The sequence below is a fragment of the Ovis canadensis genome, chromosome 3, assembly GCF_042477335.2.
Source record: "Ovis canadensis isolate MfBH-ARS-UI-01 breed Bighorn chromosome 3, ARS-UI_OviCan_v2, whole genome shotgun sequence".
NCBI classification, from domain to species: domain Eukaryota; kingdom Metazoa; phylum Chordata; class Mammalia; order Artiodactyla; family Bovidae; genus Ovis; species Ovis canadensis.
The window spans coordinates 219,241,874-219,261,404 of NC_091247.1; the positions used below are offsets into that span (position 1 = coordinate 219,241,874).

At 46.5% G+C, this 19,531-nt stretch overlaps 1 non-coding gene across 1 annotated transcript; it reads right to left on the reverse strand.

The window, feature by feature from the left end:
- Positions 1-17,123: 17,123 nt before the first annotated feature.
- On the reverse strand, positions 17,124-17,231 carry LOC138438395 (U6 spliceosomal RNA). Its single transcript, XR_011256334.1, has one exon. It is a non-coding gene; the product is annotated as a U6 spliceosomal RNA (small nuclear RNA).
- Between the last annotated feature and the right edge of the window lie 2,300 nt (positions 17,232-19,531).

The following is a 19,531-nucleotide window of genomic DNA, read 5'->3' on the forward strand; positions in this document are numbered from 1 at the left end:
GCAAGCATGTGACCGAGGTGAGCTGTGGAGGGACTCAGCTCCTGGGGTATATAATGGGTTACGATACTGGAATGAGACCATAGTCTCTGGGGTGGGACCAGGGGGATGTGGGGGTAGAATAACTTCAGACATGGCCATTTTTCAGTGTTCTAAGAGTAGTTTAATCATATAAGGGAATCAGATGTGGAGCCTTCATGCCAGTATCATCCGCTCAAGCCCTGTTTCCAAACAAGAGCTCTGAGGATGTGTATCATAAGAATTGCTAAATAGGTAGGGTTGTGGTCATTGCAAGGACTGATGCTAAAGCTGAAGCTCCAATACTCTGGCCACCTGATGTGAAGAGTCTACTCATTGGAAAAGACCCTGATGCTGGAAAAGATTGAAGGCAAAAGGAGAAGAGGGTGACAGAAGATGAGATGATTAGATAGCATCACCGACTCAGTAGACATGAATTTGAGCAAGTTCTGGGAGATAGTGGAGGTCAGAGGAGGCTGGCATGCCGCAGTCCATGGGTCACAAATAGTCAGACACGACTTAGCGACTGAACACCAACAGGGTTGTGGTCACATGCACAAAAGCAAGTTCTCTCTGTCTCCCTGTTGGAGAATCATAATGTATATAGCATATGAACAGTTGAAGTCTTGCAGAAAAGAAACCTGTCTTAACTGTGTTTGATTCAGTGTTCATATGTATTTTTAAAAATTTGGCTACATCAAGTCTTAGTGAGGCATTTGGGATCTAGTTCCCTGACCAGGGATCGAACCCAGGCTGCCTTGCATTGGGCATGTGGAGTCTTAATGGCTGGACCACCAGGGAAGTCCCCAGTGTTCATATTTTATTGTGCACAGAACCCCCTCCCTGCTCACTTCCAGAAGGCTCACAGGACCTTCCATGTCATGTGGGGAGGCGGTATGGTAGCCTCTGAAGGGGGTCCTGGACTCTTCTGTGAGGCTCTGCCACTGTTGCTGAGTAACCAGACCAGGCCCATTAGGGTCTTGATTCCCACACCTGATAAAGGAGGAAGTTAGTGCTTGTCCACACTTACTGGAGATGCATTCAAGAATGTCTGTGAGGCTTTGAAAACTTTCAGAACAAAGTTCTGTGGAGGCAATGTCATTATCTTGGCCACTGCAGCAGGCAGAGTAATAAGTCATGTCATTAGCTGCCACCAATCTGTACCTCTTGGAGGCTGCACATTTAGCTTTCTATCCTGGCCTCTGGGAGGGATCTGCATAAATTTTCTACACTTCAATAAACAAACCCACTTCATGCTGGTGCCTTGATTGAGAAGAGAAGAAAGGGAAGAAAGAGGAGCGAACATAGTGAAGAAGTGGGAGGTGCAGGGCCAACAGCCGTACCAGGCAACACCCACCCAGCGTTTCCTGTGTGCTGGGCACCATCCTGCACAGCTGAATACACTGTGTGTACCACTGCCCCATTGCATCCTCACCAAAACCCGGATGAGGACACACGCTTTTATTGTTGTTGTTTTAATGTTTATTTTGTTTTGTTTATTCACTTATTTTTTATTTGGCTGTGCCGGGTCTTAGTTGTAGCAAGTAAGATCTTTAGTTGCAGCCTGTGAATGGGTTCCCCGACTGGGGCTTCCCTGTCCCCCTGCATTGGGAATGCGGACTCTTAGCCATGGACCAGAGGGGAAGTCCCTAGACACACTTATTGTGACAAAATTGAAGTTTACAGAGATTGAGTGATTGGTCCAAGGTCATGCAGGTTTAAATGGCAGAGCTAACACCTGAACCAAGCCTGGCTGATCCCAAACCCACATGATAACTGGTATTTCCTAAAGTGGTACACATGAGATGATCTTAGGTGGTTAAAAAAAATACGTTTTTTTTTTTTTTGGTAATAGTTTTGCATTTAGGTATTTATTAGAAAAAGTATAATATACGTTATAAGCCCATGGTTTTATTAATGAATATTACAGGATAGGATAAACAAAAAATATATATATATATTTTTAAATAGTAAGGAAATTATAGTACCAGTGGTATGTAGAAATATCAAAGATCATAAAGCAGTGCTAATGACTGAAGGTGGAGAATCTCTGCTCCCAGCAGAAGTTAGAGGCAAAAAGCCAAAACCAGTTGGATTCCCTTTTTTCTTTTTTTATGTTTATTTATTTGGCTGTGTCAGGTCTTAGTTGCAGCATGCAGGATCTTTTTTTTTTCTTTCTTGTTTTAGTTGCAACATGTGGACTCTTTAAGTTGCAGCATGTAACTTAAAGCATGCTAACTTTGGTTGCACTATGTGGGCTCTAGTTCCCCAACCAGGGATTGAACCCAGGGCCCCCCATATTGGGAGTGTGGACTCCCAGCCACCAGACCTCCAGGGAAGTCCCTGGATTCACTTTTATAAAGTTTTGGGCTTGCTTCTGTCCCCAAACAAGCAAAAGTGTCTTCTAGGTGCTTCAGAAGGAAGTACATGAGGGGAAATTAAGTTCTGTGAATGCTGAGGGCTGGCGACCGCCACTCTGTTTACCTGGATGGGGGTTGGGGTGGACAGAGGAAAATATCCCAGGTTGAGAGCCCTGATGCACGGAAAATCCAAGCTTGATCAGCACTACTGCCTACAGAGAAGGAAACAGTCACCACCTTCCAGTCCTTGGCCAGATCACCCTGACCTCCCAGCCAGGGTCGGCTGCCCGGTTCACCTTTCAGCTCTGGAAGGGGAGGGTCTCAGTCCAGACTTCTTTGTTGCAGAGGAAACCCACTCAACTAGTTCAGGCCAAGCAGCAAAAAAAGAAAGAAAGGGAAATAAACAGGTTTGGTGGACTTATTGGGTTTCCTGCAAACCACAAACAGGCTTCCCAAGTGGCTCAGTGGTAAAGAATCTGTCTACCAATGCAGGAGGCACAGGAGATGCAGGTTTGATCTCTGGGTCAGGAAGATCCCTGGAGAAGGAAATGGCAGCCCACTCCAGTATTCTTGCCTCAAGAATCCCATGGACATAGGAGCCTGGTGGGCTGCAGTCCATGGGGTCACGAAGAGTTGGACACATCTGAGCATGCATGCATACAAGTCACAAAGAGGTGGAACCAGGAATGGGGATCCCAAGGTGGCTGTCTACTTCTTTGAGTGTCTCACCTCTGCTTCTCTGAGGTTCTGCTTCACTCCCTCTTTCACAGTATCATCAGGCAAGGCCACTTGGGCCCTAACTTTGCATCACTGCACAGTTCTAGCCTCCAAAGGACACACACCAGTGTGTGAGGCCTCAATTCGAAATTGCCATAAGAGAGTCTGATTGGCCCAGCTTTCAGCCGGAGTTCTTTGCTCCCAGTGCATTATAGCTGGGTCATAACGGCTCTTCGGAAGTCTGGCACCTTCACACTAGTGGGTATCGGGTCCTGTGAGTCCTATTAGAGGAGCCTTGGGTCAGTATCCACAATATGATGTTCCCTGTGAGCCCCATCTGTCAGGCTCTTCCAGTTCAGCCAGCTGTATTTTGATATTTCAAAGGAGTGGATTTCCTGCATCAGTAGCAATGTTGCTTTTGTTGTACCAACTCTGGCCTCCTTGAGGCTTGAGGGAGATGGACCCTCTTTGGGTCCATAAAGCTAGAGTCATCTGGGACATAAGGAGAAAGAGTTTAGGGGGTGGGCCATCAGCAGTGGTTCCGGGGTGCCACTGTGTGTCCCACATAGGGTACTCTGGGGAAATGCTGAGTCGTGATGTCGATTGAGATTTATCATGTCACCAGTAATGATGACAAAGGAAATTTGAAGAAACAACCTCATGTAAAGATATGAAAAGAAGAATATTTGGACTTCCCTAGTGGTCCGGTGGCTAGGACTCGACGCTCCCAATGCAGAGGGCCTGGGTTCTATCCCTGGTCAAAGAACTAGAAGATCCCATGTGTTGCAACTAAACACAAACAAAAAAGATCCCACAGGGGGCAACAGAAATCCCGAGTGCGGCAACTAAAACCTGACACAGACAAATAAATAAATAGATAAAGAAAAAAATTTAAAAAGACATTAGAATATTGATGGAGAAAAGAAACACAAATAGACACTTTCATGTGATGAAAACAAAATCCTGAACTGTGGACTCAGAGATGTGAGTTTTAGACTTGACTTTGTTCCTTAACCAGCTTAGGGACCTCTGACTAATGACATAGCTAGTTGGGGTCCTTATCTATTAAAAACTGGGATAATTGTCTAAGTCAGAAATTTTGATGGTCCTACTGTATATCATTCTTTGCTTGAAAGAGAAAGAGGATCTTGGGGTAAATGGGATGATCAGAGTCTGATGAGGATCAGAAAGGTATGATTGCTCAGAGAAGCCCACTTTTCAAGAGATTTGAAAGGTTTGAGGACAGGTTTTGGTCGAAAGGAAAAAGCAAGGTTTGGGGTTTCAGGGTGGAGAAGGAAATGGCAACCCACTCCAGTATTCTTGCCGGGAGAATCTCATGGAGCCTGGCAGGCTATAATCCATGGGGTCACAAAGAGTCAGACACGACTGAGCTGCTGAGCACACACAGGGAAGGTTACAGGGAGGGCCTAAGACAATGGCTTAGGGGTTGGGAAGAGAGGTATAATGCTGGAGAAGGAGCCCTGGACCCAAACATGGTCTGGATCAGTCGTCTCCTTTTGCTGGGTCTGAACTGCCTCCAGCTCTGTTTTCAGAGAAGGAAACTGCATCAGGAAGGAAATAGTAATAGGCTTGTCTAGCTGAAGCAGAGCCTGAGTTGACATATAAAACAATTAAGGTGAGGAAGGCTGATGAGACATCTCGAAACCTGCATTCAGGAATCTCCCTGACTCAGAACAGGGCAGATGGTTTTTAACCACTAAATTCCTGTTGGTTTTTACCAATAAAATTCCAAGACCGTAACCGTCTCTTCCTCTCTTTAAACATTGGTTGGTTTGCTGAGTGTTACCACTGCTTGGGGGCAAGGAATCAAGACTGTGACAAACTATTTTAGACACTGGCAGCAGCAGCAGGTCTCTAGGAAGATAGTGTCTGGGAAGGCAGTCAAAGAAGGACTGCAGTTCTAGGAGGAACCAAAAAAAAAAAAAAGGCATCTTCTGGGACTTCCCTTGTGGTCTAGTGGTTAAAAATATGCCTTCCAATGCCGGTGATGCCGGAGAAGGTGATGGCACCCCCTCTCCAGTACTCTTGCCTGGCAAATCCCATGGACAGAGGAGCCTGGTAGGCTGCAGTCCATGGGGTCACTAGGAGTCAGACATGACTGAGCAACTTCACTTTTCACTTTAATGCATTGGAGAAGGAAATGGCAACCCACTCCAGTATTCTTGCCGGGAGGATCCCAGGAACGGCGGAGCCTGGTGGGCTGCCGTCTATGGGGTCGCACAGAGACGGACATGACTAAAGCGACTTAGCAGCAGCAGCAGGTGATGCCGGTCTGATCCCTGGTCAGGAAACTAAGATCCTGCATGTCATGGGGCAACTGAGCCTGCCTGAGCCTGTCTGCCGCAACTAAGACCTAGTGCAGCCAAATAAATAAATAATTAAAAAAATTTTTCCAACATGCAGAATTAGAATCTCTGAATATAACACCTCGCTAGGCTTCTCTGATTTTGCGTGCTAAGTCACTTCAGTTGTGTCCGAGTCTTTGCGATCCCGTGGACTGTAAACCCCAGACTCCTCTGTCCATGGGATTCTCCAGGCAAGAACACTGGAGTGGGTTATCATTTCCTTCTCCAGGGAATCTTCCTGACCCAGAGATCGAACCTGTGTCTCCTATGTCTCCTGCACTGGCAGGCGGGTTCTGTACCACTAGTGCCACCTGGGAAGCCCCTCCTTTGTTTTTAGTGACTTCAAACTCAGGATGAAGGAAGGGCTGGTGAGTTGAAACCTGGCTTCTCCCTCAGCTCCATCTGGGGGGTCACGGCAGTGGTTGGCAGTAGTCTGCAGTCACCCATTGTTCAAATAAAGTCTTTGAGGATCCTAGCAAGCCAGCTGAAAGGGGTTTCTAGTTCCTTAGGCTAAAGGAAAGCAGAATGAGGAATTGCCTGATGGAGGCGGAAGATAGGAGGGAAACAGGAAGGATGTAAGGAGTCTAGGGACTGGCTTTTTCACTGTTTATGAAGGTCAAGGAGCTCAGTAAAACAGTCTGAGTTCTCTTTAAAGGACCTCAGTGTGTTTTTCCCCCTCTAGCCATACTGACACCAGAGTCTCAGCTTTCCAAACACACACACACACACACACACACACGCACACGCACACACACACAAACACACACACACGGGGCAGTGGGGGAAGCAAGGGAGAAGCAGAGTGGAGGGAGAGAGAGAGAGATGAACATAGTAATTGTTTTCTCTGAGATAAGCCCCAAGCTCTGTTCTATTCTAAAGAAAGAACACTGTCTCTCTGTTGTTTTTCTTTCTTTCTTTTTTCCCTTCACCCTTCATGTTTTGTTCAGGGATGAATACTGAAAGGGAGGGAAAGAAAAGAAAGCTAACATTTACTGAGGGCCTCCTGTGTGCTGACCACTTTTTCTCATCTACTATATTTCTTTTCATCTCCATGTTTTCATAAATGAAGAAGCTGCAGGGTCAGGGTATTTCAGTCCTTTAAGGTCTCCCCGTTGTAAAACGCAGAAGTGGGATGTGAACTCTGTTCTGACTTTTAAGCCATGACTCTTCCCACACGGAAGGAGAATGAGTCAGGCCCACTGCAGGCCAGGAGCCACTGGGGACCAGATGAAGCTGCGTGCCTTAGAGCAGTGTTCTCAAACTTGAGCACACAGCAGGGTCTCCTGGAGGTCTTCTTAAAACCCAGATTGCTGGACCCGTCTCCAGAGATTCTGATCCTGTAGATCTGAATGGGGCCTGTAGATCTGAATGGGGCCTCCATGTTCTTAGTTAAAAAATGTTTTTTGGGAGTAGAGTTGATTTTCAGTGTTGTGTTTATTTCTCCTGTACAGCAAAATGATTTAGTTATACATATGTGTGTGTGTATTTGCTTCCCAGGCTTTTCTCTAGTTGGGGAGCACAGGCTCCAGGGCACGTAGGCTTCAGTAGTTGTAGCTCTCCAGCTCTGGAGCACAGGCTTAGTCGTGGTGGCACACGGGCTTAGTTGCTCTGAAACAGGTGGAATCTTCCTGGACCAGGGATCGAACCTGTGTCTCCTGCATTGGCAGGTGGATTCTTTACACAGGACCACCAGGGAAGCCATATTTTTGTTTTTCATAGTCTTTTCCATTGTGGTATATCACGGCATATTGAATATAGTTCCCTTTGCTGTACAGTATGGACTGTGGCCCACCAGGCTCCTCTGTCCATGGGATTCTCTAGACAAGAATACTGGAGTGGGTTGCCATTTCCGTCTCCAAGGGATCTTGCTGACCCAGGGATCAAACCTGGATCTCCTGCATTGCAGGCAGATTCTTTACTGTCTGAGCCACCCGGGAAACCCATAGTAGGACATTGTGTTTATCTTACAACACTTTGCATCTAAATTTCTAACAGTTGCATCCAGGGCCATACTTTGAGAATCGTTGACTTTGGACCAGTGCATGGCCAGCAACAGAAGAGCATCTCCACATAGGTGGTCTAGTGACTATGGCGTCAGAACATGGCAGTGTCACTTCTGTGCACAGTGGCCAGCGCATCCCAAGTGGCCCTGGAATAGAATTCTCCACATTCTGAAAGCTGATAAAACCAGGATTTCTCGATTTCAGGTTCCATACGAGTTCGCCCACGGGCTTCCCTGGTGGTGCAGAGGTTAAAGCATCTGCCTGCAATGCGGGAGACCTGGGTTCGATCCCTGGGTAGGAAAGATCCCCTCGAGAAGGAAATGGCAATCCACTCCAGTATTCTTGCCTGGAAAATCCCATGGAGAGAGGAGCCGCTTGGTGGGCTACAGTCCACGGGGTAGCAAAGAGTCGGACACGACTGAACGACTTCACTCATGGGTTTGCCCACAGGACATTCTCTACTTCGTGCAGTTCCAGGATTCTGTACCTGTGAATTTGTCTCCTTGCTAACATGTACCTGTGACCCCAGAGTCACAGCATGCTGGCAGGGCTTCTGAGGATGTATGCAGATGCACCTAAGTGCTGCCCGAACACATGCATGTTCCCAGTTGCAGTGGGGGGTGAGGTGGGGGTGGGGGGCAAAGCTCACCTTCTCAGTTCAGCCTCTTCTGGAAACAAGTGTCCTACTCCATGTCTACTAGTGTTAATGACCCAACAACACGTATCTAAGATGTCTTTAAACAGAAACGCACAGAGATGGTCAGTTGACAGAAATGCCGTGGCAAGAGACTTACAGGCCCCTCACCTGGAGCGACTTCACAGAGCGCGCCGACCCCAGGAAGTGCGGATTTCCTATGTATCTGAGGAATCTGAGGGGTAGGGGGCCACGACAGTTAATTAGAAAAGGAGAAAAACTTAACCATTGACTCAGAGACTACATAAGGCTTGTGTGTGTGTGTGTGTGTGTTAGTCGCTCAGCCATGTCTGACTCTTTGCAACCCTCCAGATCCTGTGGAGCTCACCAGGCTCCTCTGTCCTTGGGATTTTACAGGCAAGAACAATGGAGTGGGTTGGTGTGCCATCCTCCAGGGGATCGTCCCAACCCAGGGGTTGAACCCAGATCTCCCGCACTGCAGGCAGATTCTTTACCATCTGAGCCAGGCAGCTGCACATACGCATATATAAAGTCTGCAAAACTATGTCGTTCCTCTAGTTTCTGCAAGTGCAGAATATAGGAAAATATTAGTGATGACGGCTGATGTAACTGCCCAGCCTTTCCCTGCAGATGATGTTCTGTGTTGAACGAGTGGTCTGATGTCCCCACCTCCTCAGCTCTCTTTGGAGAGCGGTCAGAACCGGCTGTACTAAGGCCAGGCTTCTCACATTCCGTACCCGGGCCTCCAAGGAGGAAGGGCAGGGGCCTCGCAGCTGCTGTTTATCCCACTCTCCTTTGCAGCCGGAGGACAATGGACCTGCTGGTGGAGGGAGGAGAGGAGCGCTCCATTGTTGGCGCGGTGGAAAGCGGGGCTCTGGGCGTGGGGATCTCTGCGTGCTCCTCTCCTCCCATCCCGAGTTCTCTCAGGAGCTCAGCCGCTTTTCAGAGATGTGCTGTCATGCTGGGAAGTCAGGGGAGAAATCTGCTGTCCAGTGTAATGCTGAACCACACAGGCGCTAGGGACACTGTCTAGAACTCGGAGCACGCTTAGCCCGGAGGAGCCTCTCTCGCAGGCCTAGGTGGGCTCACTGTGCAGGGGTGAGGCGTCCCCAAGGAGAGGCCTTACTCACATGGATGGGATGGAGCAGGACTCCATCAAGTCAGGACAACGAAAGGTCATCTGTCAGTTCAGTGGATGTGAGCGCTCTCACTTCTTCCTTTTATTTTGTGTTCTATCTTGAAGGGTTTGTAACTTTTATACACATTGTCCGTCTCTGATCCATCCCAGCAGCAGGGCTGACTGCGCTCCTGGCTGTTCCCTTACTTCCACCATTAGGGGTATCTGATGGCCAGGGCGGAAGGGGCTGCACGTCACGCTCCCGGGTTTCACTCCCATGTGTTTTGCCTGGAGCCCCTGCTTGACGGAATGATGTCTTAGTCTCTTCTTTTGTGCATGGATCTTCTCGTCCCACCTCTCTCTGACCTGCTGCATGCCACCATCCAAGTCCTGCTACTACTTGTAATAGGTGTGCCTGCAGAGGTGGTCCCCCACTATGGATCTGTAGGGGTTGGGACTTGCAAAGCCAGGAGGAAGAAAGAGAAAAGTAGTGGCGTCACTGGAAAAAGGAGAGGGAGCCGGAGTAAGAAACGATTTTGCTACAAGTAAGATCCCAGAAATATTTAGAGAACCAGCTCCCAGGTCATGTTTCCAAATTGTTTTGTTTGTTGCCCTTTGATTTTAAAGTTCAATCGGACACTCTCTTCCCAGCCATTTGTGTTATTTTCTCTGAGTGTCTCATTTCTTACCTCTGTGCTGCCTTGCTCATCTTTCATTGTTCATTTTAGCCTCACTTTGAATCCTCACCCTCCTAGTTTCCCGCTGCTTCCACAGGTTCTAGAACCCCATCTTCACTCAAAGCATCTGTGGTGACAGTCACACATACAGAGCTGGTTATTGGTGTGATGCGATGGTGAGTGCTTATATGAGGCCGATTCTAGCGTGACCCCTGTCATAGGAGGAAGCTGGAGCACAGGGGGGTCAGTAACCTCACCAAGGTCACCCAGCTGAGGAGGACAAAGCCGAGGGTTCCTACCTAGCTGCTCTGTGCTCTTCACCAACCCACACAGACCGTCTTCTAGCAAATGACCTGCTTTGTACTAACATGGCCACATTTTAAAAAAATTTATTGTACTGAGGTATAGTTGATTTACAATGTATCAATTTTTTCTGTACAGCAAAATGATTCAGTTATACATATATATTCTTTCTCTTTCATATTCTTTCCCATTATGGTTTATCACCAGATGTTGAATACGATTCCCTGTGCTATACAGTAGGACCTTGTTGCTTTTCCATTTTGTATGTAATAGTTTGCACCTGGTAATCCCAAATTCCCAATCCATCCTTCCCCCAACCCCTACCCCCACCCCCTGCTTGGCAATCACAAGTTTGCTGTCTGTATCTGTGCGTCTCTTTCATTGTTGTTTTTCAGTCACTAAGTAGCGTCTCACTCTTTGTGACCCCCATGGACTGCAGCATGTCAGGCTCCTCTGTCCTCCGCTATCTCCTGGAGTTTGCTCAAACTAATGTCCATTGAGTCAGGGATGCTGTCTAACCATCTCATCCTCTTTCGCCCCCTTCTCCTTTTGCCTTCAATCTTTCTCAGCATCAGTGTCTTTTCCAATGAGTCAGCTCTTTGCATGCGGTGGCCAGAGTATTAGAGCTTCAGCTTCAGCATCAGTCCTTTCCCCCAGCTTGGCAGTCACACACCCACTCTGTGTCTGTGAGTCTGTGCCGTAGACAAGTTCGTTTGTGTCATCTTTTAGATTCCACATATAAGTGATATCATATGGTAGCCTGGCCACCTTGTCTTTGGTGTTTGTGGTCAGCAGTCTTTCTCAGAAACTACTACGGTGGATATGGTGATCTGCTGCACAGACTCCCCTTCAAGGATGGAGATGTGACCCCAGCTGCTGGCTTCAGAAGCCATCTCAGCTGCAGAGGGTCCCCAAGCTCAGAGTCATGTTCTTTCCAAGACAGCCCACATCCAGTGACCAAGAAAGGTGTGTAGACTGCTGTTTCGGCCCACCACAGAATTATGTGACGAGGCATTTTGGTTCCTGAGTGTCCTGCCGGGCTGGGCGAGACTGCCATCAACGCCTGTGTGGCAGCTTAACTCCTCCTTCTGCTCAATCCTGCTTCCTCCTCCACTACGGACCCCAAAGGCATTCTCCAATAAACTGAGACTGTTACCATGGGCCTCGGGCACTTGGAGAAGAGTACCATCTTCACTCTGTAGCCTAAATTAAAGGAAAGGGACAGATCTAAGGAAAAGCCAAGGCCAAAGAAAATATTGATGATGAGTTTTAAAGATGCCAGATTTATCACCTTGTATCACTTTAATCTAGTCTCCTCCATTGATCATTTCTGGGTGATTTTGTTATCCTCTGAAACTTTTATGTAACAGTATGGCAGTTCCTCAAAAAAATTAAAAATAGAATTACCTTATGATCCAGCAATCCTGCTTCTGGGTATGAACCCGAAGGAAGTGAAAAATATTTAATACACCCGTGTTCACAGCATCATGATTCACTGTAGCCGAAAGGTGGAAGCAACCCCAGATCCATCAGCAGATGACTAGGTAAGCAAAATGTGGTGTATGTGCATGCTGGAGTATTATTTAGCTTTCAAAAGGAAGGAGATTCTGACACATGCTGTAACATGGATGGACCGTGAAAGTATTATGTCAAGTGAAATAGGCCAGACACAGGAAGACAACTATTGTATGATTGCCCTCAGATGAGGTACGGACCAGTCAGATTCACAGAGACGGAAAGAAGAATGGTGGTGCCAGGGGCTGGGTTGGGGGAGAGGAGTTGCTGTTTAATGGGGGCAGAGCTTCAGTTTTACCAGACGCAGAGGGTTCTGGGGTTTGGTTGCACAATAGTGTGAATACACTCGATACTACCCAACTGCACACTTAAAAATGCTTAAGATGGCAGATTTTACGTTTGGTTTATTTTACCGCAATTCAAAAAAAAAAAAACTTTCATGTGGCAAGATGTCAAAATTAAATTTCAGCAAGGGAACATTTTAGGGAGCATGTCTCAGACTTTTTCCTGTGTACATAGTTCTCTGAAAATGGTCACGATCTGAGATCCTGCCTGGCGTAAGCCTTTGAAGGAGAGAGGTGAATCCCCCCACAGGATACGGCCAGAGAAAGACAAAGCCCTGAAAAATCATGGAAAAGAACAAGCAGGAAGTTCTCAGGGGAAACAGTGCCAAGTGCAGGAGGGCCCGCCACAGGGTTGGCCGTGCCGCGGCTGCAGGGACAGGCGCTTCTTGTGTCCAGCGAAGATGATCTGAAGGCAGGGACAGAGTGGAGAGAGCGCCTGGGTTCCTGGCTGCACTCTCACTGGAGCAGGGGATGCGCCATGGTCAAAGGAAATGGCCAGGAAGAGTCATTTTCCGTGCCTCTTGGAGGAGGGCAGTCACAACAGCAGGTGCTAAACAGGAAGAAGCAAAGCAATGGTTTTGAAGTCCATTCAGCACCTAGAAGGGCTCAAAGACTGAGGTTTTAAAGGCAGAGGTGACAGGAGGGTGGAGGTGGGATGAATGGAGAGGTTGGGATTAACATAGATACTCTACTATGTGTAAAATAGATAACGAGAACCTTATTAGTTAATAGGAGTTGGTGATGGACAGGGAAGCCTGGCGTGCTGCAGTCCATGGGGTCGCAGAGTTGGACCTGAGTGACTCAAAATTCTCCAAGGCAGGCTTCAGCAATATGTGAACCGTGAACTTCCAGATGTTCAGGTTGGTTTTAGAAAAGGCAGAGGAACCAGAGATCAAATTGCCAACATCCACTGGATCATCAAAAAAGCAAGAGAGTTCCAGAAAGACATCTATTTCTGCTTTATTGACTATGCCAAAGCCTTTGACTGTGTGGCTCACAATAAACTGGAAAATTCTGAAAGAGATAAGAATACCAGACCACCTCACCTGCCTCCTGAGAAACCTGTATGCAGGTCAGGAAGCAACAGTTAGAACTGGACATGGAACAACAGACTGGTTCTAAATCAGGAAAGAAGTATATCAAGGCTGTATATTGTCACCTTGCTTATTTAACTTCTCTGCAGAGTACATCATGAGAAACCCTGGGCTGGAAGAAGCACAGGCTGGACTCAGGATTGTCGGGAGAAATGTCAATAACCTCAGATATGCAGATGACACCACCCTTATGGCAGAAAGCGAAGAAGAACTAAAGAGCCTTTTGATGAAAGTGAAAGAGGAGAGTGAAAAAGTTGGCTTAAAGCTCAACATATAGAAAACTAAGACCATGGCATCTGGTTCAATCACTTCATGGGAAATAGATGGGGAAACATTGGAAACAGTGGCTGACTTTATTTTGGAGGGCTCCAAAATCACTGCAGATGGTGACTGCAGCCATGAAATTAAAAGATGCTTACTCCTTGGAAGGAAAGTTATGACCAACATAGACAGCATATTTAAAAGCAGAGACATTACTTTGCCAACAAAGGTCCGTCTAGTCAAGGCTATGGTTTTTCCAGTAGTCATGTATGGATGTGAGAGTTGGACTATAAAGAAAGCTGAGTGCCGAAGAATTGATGGTTTTGAACTGTGGTGTTGGAGAAGACACACTGAGAGTCCCTTGGACTGCAAGGAGATCCAACCAGTCCATCCTAAAGGAGATCAGTCCTGTGTGTTCATTGGAAGGACTGATGTTGAAGCTGAAACTCCAATACTTTGGCCACCTCATGCAAAGAGCTGATTCATTTGAAAAGACCCTGATGTTGGGGAAAATTGAGGGCAGAAGGAGAAGAGGACGACAGAGGATGAGATGGCTGGATGGCATCACTGACTCAATGGACATGAGTTTGGGTAGGCTCCGGGAGTTGTTAAAGGTCATGGAGGCCTGGTGTGCTGCAGTTCGTGGGGTTGCAAAGAGACACGACTGAGCAACTGAACTGAATTAAACTGAGCAACTGAACTGAACAAATGAGAACCTGCTGTACAGCACAGGGGGCTCTACTCAGCACTCTGTGGCGACCTCAATGGACTTAGTGTTGTTTGCTCAGTCGTGTCTGACTCTTTGTGACTCCATGGACCATAGCCCGCCAGGCTCCTCTGTCCCTGGAGTTCTCCAGGCAAGAATACTGGAGTGGGTTGTCAGTTCCTTCTCCAAGGGAGCTTCCCGACCCAGGGATTGAACCAGGTCTCCTGTGGCTCCTTCACTGCAGGCAAATTCTTTAACATCTGAGCCAGGAAAGCCTGACCTAAATGGGACGAAAATCCCAAAAAGTAGGGAAATATGTACACATATAGCTGATTCACTTTGCTGCACAGCAGAAAACAATAACATTGTAAAGCAACCATATGCCAATAAAATTAGTAAAAGCAAACAACATGATACAAATAAAATAATACAAAAATATACAAATAAAAGCAGAGATGACAGAGCAGGATGGGTAGCCAAGTATCTGATTGAGGATTCTAGCCGCCTGCAGTAGAAGCTGAAGAGATACCTGGATGGCACATCTGAGTGTCTCCTGAATCAGGCGGTAAGCTGGCCTTGGCCTTGGCTCAGTACAACGAAAGAGCAGCCGACAAGGAGGTCAAGAGGGGAGCTCAACCTTGAAGGAGTTGGATTTCAGAGTAACCGGAGCCAACCACCCAGTCTGAAGCTGCTTTTCTCAAAGCATCGTCATCACCAGGCACGGACAGCAGCTGCAGATGCCCCCACTTGACACACAGGTGTGTGCTCATCACACACCTGTCCTGCTCATCACTTTGCCTTATCACATATTCCAGACGCCTGTAGAAAATTACTTTATTAAAGACGTTATCTGGGTGCCCTGGATGTTACTGAAGGGGTTCCTTTGAAGGACTTTTAACATTATTCTCTTCCTTCCTTCCTTCCTTTCTTTTGGCACTGTTTTCTTTTTTTTTTAATTGTGACAAAATACATAAAACATGAAATTTGCCATTTTAGTCATTTTTTAAAAAAATATTTATTTATGTCGCTGCACTGTGTCTTAATTAAAGCATGCAGAATCTTACCTGCAGCGTGTAGAATCTAATTCCCAGACCAGGAATTGAACCCTGCATTGGGAGCACAGAGTCTTAGCCACTGGACCACCAGGGAAGTCCCTGTTTTAACCATTTTTTCAGTACTTTGCCTGGAAGATCACATGGACGGAGGAGCCTGGTAGGCTGCAGTCCATGGGGTCACTAAGAGTGGGACACGACTGAGCGACTTCACTTTCACTTTTCACTTTCATGCATTGGAGAAGGAAATGGCAACCCACTCCAGTGTTCTTGCCTGGAGAATCCCAGGGATGGGGGAGCCTGGTAGGCTGCCATCTCTGGGGTCGCACAGAGTTGTACACGACTTAAGTGACTTAGCAGCAGTAGCAGCAGCAAGTATGTAATTCAGTGACATTAATTACCTTCAGCATGTTCTACAACCATCACCAATATCTATTTCCAAAACTTTTTTGTGACCCAGCATGGACACTCTGTACCCGCTAAGCAGTAACCACCTCCCTCCCTCCCCAGACCTTGGTGTAACCTCTGGTCTACTTTCCATCTCTAGGAATGTGTCTACTTCAGGTAACTCATATAAGCACATTCGTTCCTCTGCTTCTGGCTTAGTTTACATAGTCAACTTCTTCAAGGTTCATCCCTGTTGTTGCCAGCACCAGGATCTCCTTCCTATTTAGGACTGAATAATATGCCTGTGTTGGAGAAGGCAATGGCAACCCACTCCAGTCCTCTTGCCTGGAAAATCCCATGGACGGAGGAGCCTGGAAGGCTGCAGTCCATGGGGTCATGAAGAGTCAGACACGACTGAACGACTTCAGTTTCACTTTTCACTTTCATGCAATGGAGAAGGAAATGGCAACCCACTCCGGTGTTCTTGCCTGGAGAATCCCAGGGACGGGGGAGCCTGGTGGGCTGCCGTCTCTGGGGTCGCACAGAGTTGGACACCACTGAAGTGACTTAGCAGCAGCAGCAGCAATATTCCCGGGTATGGATGGGCCACATTTTGTTTATCCATCTGTCTGTGGAGCTCCGTTTGACTATGGTGAGTGATGCTGCCGTGAACATGGGTGCAAAGTATCTGTTTGAGTTCCTGCTTTCAATTCCTTTGGGTGTATACCCAGAAGTGGAATTACTGGATCATATGGTCGTACTATGTTTAGCTTTTGAGGAACTATCAAACTGTTTTCCATGATGGCTGCACTATTTTACATTCCCATCAGCAATACGCAAGTGTTTGAATTTCTCCATGTCCTTACCAACATTTGTTACTTTCATTTTTTAAAAGAATACATTATGTATAATAACCATTCCAGTGGCTGTGAAGTGATATCTGATTGTGGTCTTGATTTGTTTTTCCCTAATGACTGGGGATTTGATCGTCTTTTTATATGCTAACTAGTCATCTGAGTATATACTTTGAAGAAATATCTATTCAAGCCTTCTGCCCATTTTTATATTGAGTGGTTTTGTTGTTGTTGTTGTTATTGAATTGTAGGCATTCTTTATATCTTCTGGGTACTGATTCCTTATATGATGTGAAAATATCTCCCCCCATTCTATTTTTTTTTTTTAATGTTTATTTGTTTGGCTGTACTGGGTCTTAGTTGTGGTAAGTGAAATCTTGAGTAGGGGCATGAGACTCCTAGTCGCAGCATGTGGAATATAGTTCCCTGACCAGGGTTCAAAGCCGGGGCTCCTGCACTGGGAGCTCAGAGTCTTAGCTACAGGACCCCCAGGGAAGTCTTCCCCCATTCTGTAGTCTGTCTTTTCATTCTCTTGATAGTATTCTTGGATGCACAAATGTTTGTTCTTTTGTTTGTTTGTTTCTGAAAAATAACTTTTATTCTGAATCAGTGATAAACTACATATTCATCTGCCACTATTTCAAGTCACAGTTATATTGACATCTGTCCTTTGAAACACTGAACCGTTTTTTCTACAAAAAATACGGAACGCTTCACGAATTTGCCTGTCATCCTTGCACAGGGGCCATGCTAATCTTCTCTATATCGTTGATAATTTTAGTATATGTGCTGCCGAAGCAAGCACACACACATGTTCTTAATGTTGATCAAATCCAATTTATTAACTTCTGTTGCTTGTGCTTTTGTTGCCAGGTGCCAAGTCACTGTCAGATCCAATGTCATGAGAACTTCCCCTATGTTTTCTTCTAAGAGGTTTACAGTTTCAGCACTTATGTTTAGGTCTTTCATCTATTTTGAGTTAGTTTTTGTGTATGGAGTAAGGAAAGGAGCCAATTTCAGGCCTGTGAATATCTAGACTTCCCAGCACCTTTTGTTGAAAGGACTATCCTTCCCATTTCTTATTTTCTTTTATGTTTACATATGTTTAAGTTCCCTGCTAAGGTAGGAAAGTGAGGATTACTTAAACTGTAAGCAGTCGATGAGCAAAATATATTACATTTAGGTAAATACAATATTGAAACCAGATATCTCTTCTGTGGATCTGTGTTAATATTACAGATCTAAGTCTCACCTCTTCCATGATGCCTTACTTCTTCAGCCTGAAACAATTCTGTCCTGTATCAGACTCTTAGCTTTCATGGTCTATATTTTTTTGCATGAATTTTTATCTTTAAAAAAGTAATCATTATTATTATTATTTTAATGTTTTATCTAGTTACTTACTTATTTGGCTGCACCAGGTCCTTGCTGCAGTTTGTGAGATCTTTTTTTAGTTGTAGCATGTGGGTCTAGTTCCCCAACCAGGGGTTGAACCTGGGCCCCCTGCATTGGGAGTGTGGAGTCCTAGCCGCTGGACCACTGGGGAAGTCCTTTGTGTGGATTTTTTAATTGAAATGTATTTGACATTAGCACAGTGTAAAGTTAAGGTGTTTTAATTTTTAAAAAACTATCAATTGGCACTTTTTACTCCAGGGCCCCAATTATTTTTCTTACAAACTACAGAAATTAATTTTTCAGTGTTTGATGAGTCACTTCCTAGACTGCACCTTCTCTGTAGCTGGCAGACTGATGCTGGCAGGAAACCTTAGCTCCTCGTCGGTTTTCTCTGTAAGGGTTCTCAAGTGTCCTCAGGATGTGGTACCCAGGTGTCCCCAGAGGAGCGATCTAGGAGGCCGAGGAAGAGGCTCCCATGATCTCTTGGACAGCTCATTATGACTCACTGAATGTCAGGCTAAGGGTCCACGTTAGGCATGACTTTACACTGCAGCCTACCAGGCTCTTCCATCCGTGGGATTTTCCAGGCAAGAGTACTGGAGTGGGGTGCCATTGCCTTCTCCGTGCATGCATCCAATGTCCTCTAATGCAAGGTCAGGCTGAGAAGTCTCACCATCTGACGTCTGCAAGATGGAGGCCCTGGAGAGCTGGTGCAACAGCTCCATCCAAATCTGAAGTCCCAAGAACCAGAGGGGCCAATGGTATGAGTCCTGTGGAAAAGCCACTGGCTCTTCTTGGGCACAGTTCTCGGGGACCGAGATGGGGGATACCCACAAAATCCCCTCGGCCCTCAGGCACACACTGCCTGGGAGTGCAGGTGAGTCAGTGCCCCGTGGGGCGAACCTTGACCAGTGGGATCAGGAACCAGTCCTTCCTGAACAAAGTGGGTGGATGATTCTGAGGCCCTTCAGCACGGCTCCTCGGAAAGTGCTAAGAACACGCGGCCTCAGTTTCCTACAACAGTCTTCCCCAAAACACACCTTTATACTGGTTTTCCTCCTTTCCTGTCTCACCCTCCCCAGTTCCTGCCCACCTACCCCCACTCCCTACCGCCAACGCTTCTACTCAAACTTTGGTCTCAATCTTTGCTTTCCAGGAAGAACACAGGCTAACACAATAGCCCTAGTCTTCTGATAGCTCTTCTTTTTTTTTCAGTCAGAAACAAATGATTTCTTGTAAGCAGTGATACAAGACAAAAGGAAAGTAAATGTTAAGAGTTAGCAAGGAAGGGTATGGCTCTGTGATCAAGACAGAAATACTTGGCTTCTGTATCAGGCTCAGCAAAGGCAATAGCCTGAAAATAGCTGCTTTTATGGAATCAGCTGTTCTGAAGTCACTGTCAGTTGACCGGAAGCTGTAATTTCCCTGGTCTGTCCTTACAGCACCTCCGTCCAGGGCATTGTTCTATGCAGAGGCCGCCGGTGTGATAACTCCTCCTGTGTAACTGGGTTACATGCCAGCCTTTTGGTTTTCTAATCAAAGGTTTATTTCCTTATTTATTTCTTACTTGGCGGCTGCGCCATGTGGCATGCAGGATCTTAGTTCCCTGACCAAGGATCGAACCCATGCCCCTGCAGTGGAAGTTTGGAGTCCTAACCACTGGACTGCCGGGGCAGTCCCATTCCTTATTTGTTTTTAAAATGTACAATT